The sequence below is a fragment of the Coregonus lavaretus genome (genome assembly GCF_964263955.1).
Source record: "Coregonus lavaretus genome assembly, contig: HAP1_SCAFFOLD_1361, whole genome shotgun sequence".
NCBI lineage: Eukaryota > Metazoa > Chordata > Actinopteri > Salmoniformes > Salmonidae > Coregonus > Coregonus lavaretus.
This window is the reverse complement of record NW_028164592.1, coordinates 28,762-41,583: the sequence shown is the minus strand read 5'-3', so window position 1 is coordinate 41,583 and position 12,822 is coordinate 28,762.

Here is a 12,822-nt window from a genome sequence, read left to right as displayed (position 1 = left end):
GTGTTTGACTTTTGTCACCTGTGCTCACCATTATGCAGCACGGGTGCATCACAATGAAAATGTGTTGGCAAGTTATGTCTAAACAGGTGAAAAGTGCTTATGGTTTTGCCAAAAGAGTGATTGATTCAATCAGTAGGTTCAGGCAACTGAGCATTTGGTTCAGACAATAGGGTTTAGTGTTTTAGCAATTGAGAAAAACTGCAATATGTGAAATGCTCACTTCCTCCCATAAGAGTCATCAGTAGTTGATGTAGGGTTTCATCTGTCAAAAGGTAAATCACACCTGGTGACTTATGAGTTATAAATGTTATTACTGTGGAGTCACCATGATCAGATTACTGTGGTGTGTGTGTGTGTGTGTTAGTCTTTGATTAGTTTAGTCATCAAGGCTGAGAGGATGTATATATTTGAAAGGGTGTCCTGCTCTTTGATCAGACCAAATGGTTGTAAAGTCCTCAAGACAATAGAATGGTTGTCAGGCAGTGGAGTCTGGTGGGAGGAGCTATAGCAGGACAGGCTCATTGTGATGTCTGGAATGGAATAAATGGAACTCAGTCAAACATGTGGTTTCATGTGTTTGTGTTTGATACGTTCCATTGATTCCATTCCAGCCATTACAATGAGCCCGTCCTCCTATAGCTCCTCCCACCAGCCTCCTCTGGTGTCAGACCTGCATGGTGCCTCAGGGTCTGTGTAGGAACTGTGAGGTGGGTGTGTTGGGAACATTATTCCCTATTTTTCATAGTTCCACAATCTATTAATAGCCAGAGATGTGAATTAAACATTCTGCCAATCATGGTTATTTTATTTATAACCAGAGAATTGGGCTGATTCAAACAAGACCAAACATGCTTATTTTTAAAGTAAGGACATGTCCAAGAAATGTTACTTGGAAAACTAAAATAACCAACACCCTTTCTTGTGATTGTAATATATAAAAATATAATAATATATTTCCATTCACATTGTGTGTGTGTGGTCCAATGTGTGAGGGGCTTGTTGTGATCCTGGGGGTAGTGCATTGGTCTGTACACTGACTGTATGCCTTCTTAATATTGAGTTGCATCGGGTGGGGGGCTGTTAAAACTGTTTTGAATGGGGTGTGTTTTGGGGTCTGGGGGTGAAATCAAACAGTGTATTCAAACTGGTTAGGGGTAGACTTAGACCCCCCAGAACATTCACACCTGGTCCTTTGTTGCAGGATTTGTTTTATACATGTTTGTACATTAATTTCTTACATTTCCATTCCCAGGTTGAATGTCAATAAGAAGTAATATAATTGTATGTATGACTTTACAATGTCCAGCTACATTATACTCCACATAGCTTTATAGGAAGCAGACTTTACAATGTCCAGCTACATTATACTCCACATAGCTTTATAGGAAGCACACTTTACAATGTCCAGCTACATTATACTCCACATAGCTTTATAGGAAGCAGTTCCTAATCTACTGAAACTTCTACATTATGGGAATAATTTTGACCCACCCTTGGTTTTTTTATTTATTAAACTTTGAATTTGGCTCTATACTCCAGCATTTTAGAATTGATATTAAATGTTTTATATGAGGCGACAGTACAGAATGTCACATTTTATTTGAGGGTATTTTCATACCTATCTGTTTTACTGTTTAGAAATAAATATACTTTATTTACAGTTGAAGTCGAAAGTCGGAAGTTTACATACACTTAGGAGTCATTAAAACTAGTTTTTCAACCACTCCACAAATTTCTTGTTAACAAACTATAGTTTTGGCAAGTCGCTTAGGACATCTACTTTGTGCATGAGACAAGTAATTTTTCCAACAATTGTTTACAGACAGATTACTACATTTAATCACAATTCCAGTGGGTCAGAAGTTTACATACACTAAGTTGACTGTGCCTTTAAACAGCTTGGAAAATTCCAAAAAATGATGTTATGGCTTTAGAAGCTTCTGATAGGCTAATTGACATCATTTTAGTCAATTGGAGGTGTACCTGTGGATGTATTTCAAGGCCTACCTTCAAACTCAGTGCCTCTTTGCTTGACATCATGGGAAAATCAAAAGAAATCAGCCAAGACCTCAGAAAAACAATTGTAGACCTCCACAAGTCTGGTTCATCATTGGGAGCAATTTCCAAACGCCTGAATGTACCACGTTCATCTGTACAAATAGTACGCAAGTATAAACACCATGGGACCACGCAGCCGTCACACCGCTCAGGAAGGAGATGAGAGAGAGATGAACGTACTTTGGTGCGAAAAGTGCAAATCAATCCCAGAACAACAGCAAAGGACCTTGTGAAGATGCTGGAGGAAACAGGTACAAAAGTATCTATATGCACAGTAAAATTAGTCCTATCTCGACATAACCTGAAAGGCCGCTCAGCAAGGAAGAAGTCACTGCTCCAAAAAGCCAGACTACGGTTTGCAACTGCACATGGAGATAAAGATCATACATTTTGGAGAAATTTCCTCTGGTCTGATGAAACAAAAATAGAACTGTTTGGCCATAATGACCATCGTTATGTTTGGAGGAAAAAGGGGGTCGCTTGCAAGCCGAAGAACACCATCCCAACCGTGAAGCACGGGGGTGGCAGCATCATGCTGTGGGGGTGCTTTGCTGCAGGAGGGACTCGTGCGCTTCACAAAATAATTGGCATCATGAGGAAGGAAAATTATGTGGATGTATTGAAGCAACATCTCAAGACATCAGTCAGGAAGTTAAAGCTTGGTCGCAATAGAATTGAATGGTAAATAATGTATGGTGTCATTTTGGAGTCACTTAAACATATTATGTTCTTATTTACAATACAAGTGACTCCAAAATGACTCGATATGTAATTTACCATTCAATTCTATTGGGATTTTGGTTTTATGCAGATTTTTGAATATTCGCATGAAAATCTGTTTCCATTCGACTGGCGACAGATTTTCATGTGAATATTGTAAAATCTTCATAAAAACATGGTCATTTTACCAGCAGAGATGTTTCCATCAAATTGACGTGTTGAAGATAAATGGCTGTGCGTGATGATGTAATGCACATACAAATATATATTTTAGAAAATACTAATATATTTTGCAGTTAAATTCCCATGTAGCGGTTAAAAACGTTCTGTTAAATGGGTTTCCATCACATTTTCAACTCTACCGATGGTTTTGTCAGATGTTTTGGGGGCATTATATAGCGAACGTGCCCACTCTGGACAGGCTACCTACATGATGACATTATTATGGACAAAAAGACCCTCGATATTTATTGGAAAGGAGCATCAAGCTCTTCACTGTGAACTTTGGGAGATTATTTCCTTTTCAAATAACTGCAAATGAGTTGTTGTAATCTGAATAAAGGGAAAAAGGCCTTTCTTGAACATTGGGTGAGACAATCTTACTAATTTACTTGAGAACCAATTAGGATTAAAGTATAACTTTTGTATGACTGAAGCTTTTAGTGATAGGTCTAATGCTTTAATATTTAATCATTTCTGTCCTCCGAATTCATATTCATTATATAAATATGCCCTTTTAATTTTGTCTGGCTTGCCGTTCCAAATAAAATTGAATATTTATTTCTCATATAATTTAAAAAACTGTTCGCTAGGCGTAGGCAAGACCATAAGCAAATAGGTAAACTGGGATAATACTAAAGAGTTATTCAGGGTGATTTTTCCACAAATTGACAGGTATTTTCCTTTCCATGGTAGTAAGATCTTATCTATTTTTGCTAACTTTCTATTAAAATGTATTGAAGTGAGATCATTTATTTCCTTTGGGATATGTATTCCGAGTATATCCACATCACCATCAGACCATTTTATTGGTAAACTACATGGTAATGTACAATTTTTATTTTTTTGTGATCCGATACGTAATATAGTACATTTGTCATAATTTGGTTGTAATCCAGAGAGGTTAGAAAATGTATCTAGATCCTCTATGAGGCTGTGGAGGGATTCTAGTTGTGGATTTAAAAGAACATGAATCATCAGCGTACAATGAGACCTTTGTTTTTAAGCCCTGGATTTCTAATCCTCTGATATTATTATTGGATCTGATTTTAATAGCTAACATCTCGATGGCCACAATAAATAGATATGCCGATAGTGGACAACCTTGTTTCACTCCTCTTGACAGTTTAAAACTTTCTGAGAAATAGCCATTATTTAATATTTTACACCTAGGGTTACTATACATGATTTTGACCCATTTTTTAAGAGATTCTCCAAAATTGAAATGCTCCAGGCATATATATATAAACCCCAGTCGAACTTTATCAAATGCCTTTTCAAGTCTGCTATGAATAGCAGGCCTGGTTTCCCATATTTTCCATAGTGTTCTATTGTTTCCAATACTTGCCTTACAGTATATTATCTCCAATGTATCTTCCATGTAAAAAACCTGTCTGATTAGAATGAATAATATCCGACAATACCTTTTTAATTCTATGTGCTATACATCTTGCTAGAATTTTTGCATCACAACACTGAAGTGTAAGGGGCCTCCAATTTTGTAAATGGACTGGTTCTTTATATTTTCCACTTGTATCCTGTTTCATTAATCATGAGATCAGACCTTCTTCTTGAGTGTCAGATAATCTACCATTTACATAGGAGTGGTTAAAACATGGTAATAACGGTCCTCTTAGTATATCAAAAAAGGTTTGGTATACCTCGACTGGTATGCCATCCAACCCTGGAGTTTTCCCAGACTTAAAGTCTTTAATTGCATCCAGAAGTTCCTCCTCTGTAATTTCACCTTCACATGAGTCTTTCTGTGTGGCTGTTAATTTGACATTATCAATAGAAGAAAAAAAAATCTACAATTAGCTTCAGTTAGAGGAGATGGAGGCGACTGAAAAGAAAACATATGCTTAAAGTACTTTGTTTCTTCCTTCAAAATAACATTTGGTGAATTATGGGTGACTCCGTCAATTGTAACCAGTTTCATTAAGTTATTTTTGGTAGCATTCCTATGTTGAAGATTAAAATATAATTTTGTGCATTTTTCCCCATATTCCATCCAGTTTGCTTTATTTTTATAATATATTACACTTGATCTTTCTTGAATAAGTTTCTCCATTTATTTTTGTTTTTCCTCTAATTTATTCTGAGCCTCTATGTTACAGTTTTTATTGCCATCTATCTGTTCTGTTAGACTTTCTATTTCCTTTGTTAGTATAAACTCTTTTGACCTAAATTGCTTTTGTTTTTGAGATTAGTACTGAATTGCATGGCCTCTAAAGCCACATTTAAAGGTGTCCCATACAATAAGGGGATTCGCTGTACCTATGTTATGTTGGAAAAAATCAGTTATAAATTCCTTTGTTCTAATTATAAATAAATTATCATCCAATAGGCTTTGATTAAATTTCCAATATCCTCGCCCACGTGGAAATTCATTAAGAGTAATGTATATGCCTATTATATGATGGTCCGACCGCATTCTGTCCCCTATCAACACTTTTTTTACTTTTGGTGCCAACGAGAATGACATAAGAAAGAAGTCAAGACGACTAGCTTGATTGAGTCTCCGCCATGTATATCTCACTAGATCAGGATATTTAAGCCTCCATATATCTACTAGTTCTAATGTATCCATGACGTTCACGATTTCCTTAAGAGCATGTGGGTGATTGTTTGTGGTGTGATTTCCTTTACGGTCCATTGAGCTATTTAAAACAGTATTATAATCACCCACCATAATAATATTGTCTTGAATTGCTTGCAGGGTTGATAATTTATTATATATATTGTCAAAGAATTGTGGATCATCATTATTTGGTCCGTAAAGGTTAATGAGCCATATCTGTTTATGGTCCAATAACATATTTAAAATAATCCATCTACCTTGCGTATCTATTTGGACAATTTGCACATTCGGATCGAAATTACTATTCATTAATATCATCACCCCTTTTGAATTTCTTTGCCCATGGGAGAAGTATATCCCCCCCCACCCCCCCCCCCATTATTTTTTCCACAAAACTTCATCTCAAATTGTTGAATGAGTTTCCTGTATACAATAGATATTATATTCCTTCTCTTTGAGCCATGTAAATATTGTTCTTCTTTTGTTATTATCAGCTAAGCCATTACAATTATAACTGGCTATACTTATTTCACCACACACCATAATGAGATACAAGTTTCAAGTCTATTTATCATTATATATGTTTGTACATTTACCAATAAAAAATACCATAATGATTGAGTGTCCATATAGCTGTACCGTGATATTTGCATTGCTACGGAGTAACCCTTCAATTGTTCTCCACTAATTCCCCCGCTAAAGCCCCTCCCCATCCCAAGTTGAGCCATCATCCCAGTGATCGGCATCCCACCCACGTCCCTCCGGATCCCTAAGGCCCCGAGTGGCCAGGACCCATCCATCGAAAACAGCAAACAGTGCCACCCACAAAACAGAAGCAGATTAACCGCCAACAGCATTGAAATGCTGTCACGTCTGTAGCTCAGCTGGTAGAGCACGGCGCTTGTAACACCAAGGTAGTGGGTTCGATCCCCGGGACCACCCATACACAAAAATTTATGCAAGCATGACTGTAAGTCGCTTTGGAAAAAAGCGTCTGCTAAATGGCATATTATTATTATTATTATTATATATACAGTGGGGAGAACAAGTATTTGATACACTGCCGATTTTGCAGGTTTTCCTACTTACAAAGCATGTAGAGGTCTGTCATTTTTATCATAGGTACATTTCAACTGTGAGAGACGGAATCTAAAACAAAAATCCAGAAAATCACATTGTATGATTTTTAAGTAATTCATTTGCATTTTATTGCATGACATAAGTATTTGATACATCAGAAAAGCAGAACTTAATATTTGGTACAGAAACCTTTGTTTGCAAATACAGAGATCATATGTTTCCTGTAGGTCTTGACCAGGTTTGTACACACTGCAGCAAGGATTTTGGCCCACTCCTCCATACAGACCTTCTCCAAATCCTTCAGGTTTCGGGGCTGTTGCTGGGCAATACGGACTTTCAGCTCCCTCCAAAGATGTTCTATTGGGTTCAGGTCTGGAGACTGGCTAGGCCATTCCAGGACCTTGAGATGCTTCTTACGGAGCCAATCCTTAGTTGCCCTGGCTGTGTGTTTCGGGTCGTTGTCATGCTGGAAGACCCAGCCACGACCCAACTTCAATGCTCTTACTGAGGGAAGGAGGTTGTTGGCCAAGATCTCGCGATACATGGCCCCATCCATCCTCCCCTCAATACGGTGCAGTCGTCCTGTCCCCTTTGCAGAAAAGCATCCCCAAAGAATTATGTTTCCACCTCCATAATTCACGGTTGGGATGGTGTTCTTGGGGTTGTACTCATCCTTCTTCTTCCTCCAAACATGGCGAGTGGAGTTTAGACCAAAAAGCTCTATTATTGTCTCATCAGACCACATGACCTTCTCCCATTCCTCCTCTGGATCATCCGGATGGTCATTGGCAAACTTCAGACGGGCCTGGACATGCGCTGGCTTGAGCAGGGGGACCTTGCGTGCGCTGCAGGATTTTAATCCATGACGGCGTAGTGTGTTACTAATGGTTTTCTTTGAGACTGTGGTCCCAGCTCTCTTCAGGTCATTGACCAGGTCCTGCCATGTAGTTCTGGGCTGATCCCTCACCTTCCTCATGATAATTGATGCCCCACAAGGTGAGATCTTGCATGGAGCCCCAGACCGAGGGTGATTGACCGTCATCTTGAACTTCTTCCATTTTCTAATAATTGCGCCAACAGTTGTTGCCTTCTCACCAAGCTGCTTGCCTATTGTCCTGTAGCCCATCCCAGCCTTGTGCAGGTCTACAATTTTATCCCTGATGTCCTTACACAGCTCTCTGGTCTTGGCCATTGTGAAGAGGTTGGAGTCTGTTTGATTGAGTGTATGGACAGGTGTCTTTTATACAGGTAACGAGTTCAAACAGGTGCAGTTAATACAGGTAATGAGTGGAGAACAGGAGGGCTTCTTAAAGAAAAACTAACAGGTCTGTGAGAGCCGGAATTCTTACTGGTTGGTAGGTGATCAAATACATATGTCATGCAATAAAATGCAAATTAATTACTTAAAAATCATATAATGTGATTTTCTGGATTTTTGTTTTAGATTCCGTCTCTCACAGTTGAAGTGTACTTATGATAAAAATTACAGACCTCTACATGCTTTGTAAGTAGGAAAACCTGCAAAATCGGCACTGTATCAAATACTTGTTCTCCCCACTGTATATATATATATATATATATATATATATATTTTAAACTAGGAAAAGAGACCCTTAATCTAAGACTTGGGACCACACAGCCACCACTGAAGCAATGCTTGCAGTTAGCCACTGATTCCTTCCAAACCACTCATTGTTGAATTTGCGATTTCCAACTTGTTGTGTAATGTTTATGTCCAATGGCCGATGAGCACCGATAGGTTTTATCTATAATTTCTCTTAATTATTTCTCTTCATATGACAAGGATTAAAAAGGATTTGCCAGTAGATTGTCGACTTGATTCATGATGATGACTGCTAGCTAAGATTTTGAAAGAATGATGTTGACATGATCAGTCCAATCAAAGCTACTGTAGATATAACGTGATTTGATGTAGTTTTATCTGTGGCCAATGACCTTGAGCCTTCTTGGATGGGCATTTCTAATGTAACTCTATGGCAGCACCCAAGGGGCTTGAATTTTCTAGTTCTACCCTTAGACTTGGCGGTGACTAGTCTCCCCATGAGTGACAGAACACTGAGCCAATCACGGTGTAACGCTCCGTATTTTCTGCTGGCTTGTCCCACCACCACAGAAAGCACTGAGCTAGGCTGAAACACCTGCATTTTGGAGCTGCCTTACTCAAGAAAACAAAAAAAGAGACCATGTTTGTATGCAGCTTTATTAATTAAATTACATATTATTATTTTTTTTTTTTACATTGTTTGCAAACTGCTATGTGACACATATTATTGCCAAAATAACATGCAAAACAGGCAAGCCCCCCCCAAAAAACAAAAAACATGTTTATTTTTTCATTAGCTAAATATGTGGGTCTCAAAACAGAATGACGGGTCGTCACTGGACACCTGTCCTTGTTCTCATCACATAAAGGGCTGTGAAAACAATGAACACAATATATTTTGGGATGTAAACCAGAAATATGAATCACTGATGATCCATACTGTTCTGATCTAATGAGATGGATGTAGGGTCTTCTGGGACTTTCCCAGTCATGGAGGACAGAAACATGCAGCTGTGCACCTCACTGAAGACCACTACTGAATTGGGGGTAGGGAGGATATTGTGGCAGTAAATACATTTATGACAGGTTAGGGTTAGGCAGGATATTCCATGTCAGACTCTTTAATGCCACTTTTATCAACATCATAGACCCCAAAGGATGTTAATGAACCCTTTTTAAGCTCATATGACTTGTAATATTTTGATAGAGGGCTGAAAACCTCAGCCGAATGGGTTACCATTGACCATTTCTCTCTAGATATCTCCTCTTCCACAGATGGCAGGTTAGGGTATATATTCTGTCAGACTTTTCAATACCACTTCTCTCAACATATTAACACCCCAAAGGATGCCAGGTCAAGCTGTTTCTCGTAAGAAAAAACCAACATGTACAGAAATACAGTGATGAAAAAAAGCAGAAGTCCATTTTATAAAAAAGCATGAGTAAAAACACAGTCTAAGCTCTGTCCCACTCCCAAAATAATATGACCCAGGAATACACTGGGTATGTACCACACCGCTCATTCAGCTCTCCTCTCCTTCTTTCCTCTCCTTCTCCTCTCCTCTCTCAGCTCATCCTCCACTCTCACCCCAATCTAGGTCAAGTGAGGGCCGAAGGAGAGCGTGTTGAGAGACCTGCTGCTGACTGTCAGGCAGTGAGTGATGCGGAGGGCCGAAGGAGAGTGCATTGAGAGACCTGCTGCTGACTGTCAGGCAGTGAGTGATGCGGAGGGCCGAAGGAGAGCGTGTTGAGAGACCTGCTGCTGACTGTCAGGCAGTGAGTGATGCGGAGGGCCGAAGGAGAGCGCATTGAGAGAGCACAACAGCTATTGGCTGAGTCATGTGAGCGAGAGGAACGAGAGCATTACGCACGTTGTTAGAACTTTTTACCAGTTGTAGGTAGGATATTTAGATTCTCATTATGGAGACACCTATTTCCAACCCTTTTCCCATTAAACATATTCATACGCTAGAACTGATGCACGTCAAGAAATAATGGAGACAAAGCACTGGAAAACGACTCTGAGGTGGTTTAAACTGCATTCTAATGTTGACTGCTTAAAGAAAACATTATCAAGTGAATCGCTTTATGCATGCTCAGTTCTTGGTTCTCGGGGGCTGCCAGAGTGGAACTTTGAAATGGAAGTTATGGAACTCTTTCGCGTGGTTCTTTTTATGGGGGAAAATCCTCAATGAAACGGACATTAAATGAGGAGAATGATACATTTGCCTCTGTTGGCCATCAAGTAGCCTATTAATGTATATGCCATTATAGGCTACCATTTGATACAATAAATATGTTGAAATGACGATATCACTCAATTAGTGCCACTTGTGTAGCCTACCTGGAGCTGAAAAACCTATTTAATAAGTAGCCTATTACTACAGTTTGTTGTAGACTTGTGTTATTATGCTATTATTAATGGACATTTTTAGTTCATTAAATTGGAAATGATCAAAGCCGATTAGAACGCATTAGATTGATGGTAACAGTAGTCAGATTAGGCTATAGGTAAAACAAATTCTAAAAAATAAACACTGGCTGTTGTTGACAAGCATATTTAGTTCATATACATATTATTAATATTTAAATCAGTGATTGGTAACCAGTTTATAATAGTAATAAGGCACCCCGGGGTTTGTGGTATATGGCCATATCCCATACCCCATTGTGCCTTATTGCTTAATCATAGCAGTTAAACGAGTTAAATCAACATCCATTGATGGAAAATGATCTGGCGATTTTAATTAGGGCGAATTATCTTTTCTCTTGCCACATATTCAAATTCCTTTATTATGTTATGTCATAGCTTGCAATAATTATTATTTTGAGGAAACTCGAATTTTGCTTCTAAAGCCGTTACAAGTTACTATGATATTCCTTCTTAATTGGCTTGATAACATTATGGAAAAAGGGTTTATTGTATAATTATGGCAAGTCCTCTCTTGCTGTGAAAAAAAGAAATGGGGCTAGTTTTCAGGCTTTTGAACGGGTTTTGAGTTGTCATTGGGTTAGAAATGTAGCTTCACCTGGCAACCCTGCCTCTGTGGCATACTGTATTGGACACGAAGCCGGCGCAGAAGAGTGTTATGGGTGGGAGATGGCACAATGATGCCATCTGTTGGTAAATGTTAATTACTGCAACTCCAGTGTTTTACCGGTGTACTTGAGATACCCGGATGTATTGCAATATACTGAACAAGACTGGTTACTCGCATCAATGCCTCTGCCTCGTCATTGAACATTCAAACATGGTGTCAGAGTCGGATAACTAACCATGCTTTCCGCAAATTAGAGTCACCTGTTCTGGTTTACAAAAAAAAAAAAAAACTTAGTTGAGTAAATCTTTGCCGGAATTGTCCTTAGCTAGATTGAGTTTGCTAGTTAGCTTCCGTGTTGTTAGCACCGTTTAGACATGGCAGCGAACATTCCCCCTCCCGCCGTTATGAAGCTCAGCGGAGATTGGAGCACAAACTGGGATACGTTTAGAGGTGAATGGGAGGACTATGCACTAGCCACGGGACTTCGGGAAAAGGACGATGAGGTAGTGGCTGCCACTTTGAGGACTATAATGGGAGCTGAATGCCGACACATATACAAACACAACCTGAACCGAACAGCAGCTCAGCAAGGTAACGCTACAGCTATTCTTGATGCTCTCCAACTTTACTTTAAGCCAGCAAAGAACGTTATCTACGAGGGTTATGTTTTCGGTTGTTGCAAACAGGAGGACGGGGAGTCCATTGACAGCTTTGTCACTAGGCTAAGGGAAAAGGCAGCTACATGTGACTATGGTGCTTTAAGAGATGAACTGATCAGAGATAAGATAGTGCTTGGCATAACTGATGAGGGCACTGTCGTATATGATGAATGGTGGCAATTATTGCTGTCAACAAAAGAGTCCGTTTTATGCTGCATCGTGTCAGAAGTTTTTATTCATACCACGAGGTTACAGCATAAATTACAGACACGCGTTTGTCTGGAGAGCAGTTGCCTCGAATTATAATAACCGCTCTGACGTCTCATCGTTTAACCCCTATTTATAAACAATGCAAAAAGAGGGGTGACTCCCTCTTCTGACCAATCACCAGTCTCCCCTCGGGCGTCACCCTCCAAACGTAACATTTCGAATAACATCATAAAACATCCCCCCTTCTTGCACTAAATGCAACAACATTCCATTTCTTCATGAAAAACATTTAACACAGACATAATCCAATACACTACATTTCCCCCCTTCGAGACTAAACTAAGTCTCGAAACCAACAGAATAGGATTTTGACCAGTAACAATTTATCTTATTGAGTATCCTTAACCTTAAACCCAAAAACATTCTCCTCTAGAATGTAAATACCTTTCTATGACATATGAATAACTGTTTATGAAGTGTGAACACATTACTATGAATTATGAATAAATCTTTATGGAGTGTGAGAGCGAAAAAACTGTCCGGCAACCTTTGTTCCAAATCCATCCATCCATCAATCAAGACAGTAAAATTCTCTCACGGTCCCTCTGCCCCAGGCAACCACCGCAGTACTCCAGATAAACTCATAAACCATGTAAATACATTTGAAACTATGATGCCATTAAATACACA